The following is a 1,604-nucleotide window of genomic DNA, read 5'->3' as shown; positions in this document are numbered from 1 at the left end:
CCTGTACAGGGTTTCCGAGGCTGTAAATCTTTATGGGAGCAGAAAGCCTCATCTTTCTCCCATGGAACAGCTGGTAGTTTCGAACTGCTGACCGTGAGGTTTGCAGCCCAATTCGTAACCACTACACTACCAGAGCTCCTTGTAGGTGTGTGGATTATCCTATCACAGACAGGGTTGTACTTCAAGACAGATTTTGATATGTTCTTTTTGATGGTGAAGCAACGCCATTCCTCCTCAATTTGTCATTCCTGGCATAGTAAACGATGTGATGGTCAGATTTAAAATGGCCACTGCCAGTCCATTTCAGCTCACCGTTGCCTAGGCTATCGATGCGTTCCATGTCATTTTTAACCTCCAATTGTCCTAGATTCATACTTCGTACAAGTTCTGGTAGTGTAATGGTTATGAGTCGGGCTGCTAACCACAAGGTCAGCAGTTTGAAACTACCAGCTGTTGTGCAGGAGAAAGATGAGGCTTTCTGCTCCCATAAAGATTTACAGCCTCAGAAACCATATATGGGGTTGCTATGAGTCAGAACCGACTGCATCGCATTTCACCACCATCACCACCATACTTAGTACATTCCATGTTCCGATTGCTAATGGATGTGTACAGCTGTTATTCTCGATTTTGAATTGTGCCCATCAGCACATGAAGGTCCCTAAGGCTTTACTCCCTGTGCCTCATCATGGTCAACTCTAGTTTGAGGAGACACCTCTTCCCCAGTCATAGTTTGCGTCCCTTCAGCCTGAGGGGCTCTTCCTCTGGCACTATAGCTGCTAATATTCTGATGCTCTTGTTTCAACAGCGTGTTTCAGTTTTCAATATTCTGGTGCTGACAGTGTTCCACTGGTATTCATAAGGTTTTCTTTCAGTGAAATATTCGGAAGCAGTTCATCTCTCCTTCCTAGTCTGTTTTTGTCTGGAAGTGCAGCTGAAACCTGTCCACTGTGGGTGACCCCCTGCTGGTGTATAAAACACCCGTGGCGTAGCTACCACAGTCACAGCAACACACAAGCCCCTCAGTTCTACAAACTGACACATGAGGTTAGTTTGTGTCCATCCTCTCATTGAGAGGCATTTTGCTGGTTCTCAGGTCTCTTCCCTGTCTCCTTGGTTTTGTAATTGTGGCCAGTGTTATGAGGAACTTTTTCTCTCCTTGCCCCTGGCTACCTTGGAGTAGAATTGCAATGAAGGGCTGACCCAGGCTTTGCCTGCAGTGCATCAGCAAGCCTGTGTTCCTGTGATCCTGAGCTCCTCATGGAAGACCCCTGGACTGTGTGACGTGGTATCCTCTTACCGTCGTAATTGGCATTCCTCTGTCCTTCAGTCTGTGGGCTTATTGGTGCATGTGTTTCCTTTTCTGGGAAATGTCTGATGGTGTCACTTGCTTGCTTTTGGGATGCTTTGTACTTTTATCATTGCCTTGCACTCACTCCTTTGTAGGTTCCTGCTGCTGACTCTTTGTGTTGATTGTGTGGACTGTGGATTTATCCTGTTTACATTCAGTCCTTTTTGTATTCTAAGAAAAAGTGCTAATCCAGCAGTCTGAAGGACATTTACTTGCATTTCTTGCTCTTGGTTTGTTTTGTTTGTGACATTTA

This window comes from Chrysochloris asiatica, unplaced genomic scaffold (genome assembly GCF_000296735.1).
Source record: "Chrysochloris asiatica unplaced genomic scaffold, ChrAsi1.0 scaffold00056, whole genome shotgun sequence".
NCBI lineage: Eukaryota > Metazoa > Chordata > Mammalia > Afrosoricida > Chrysochloridae > Chrysochloris > Chrysochloris asiatica.
The sequence above is the reverse complement of the archived record's forward strand: the minus strand, read 5'-3'. Positions refer to the sequence as shown.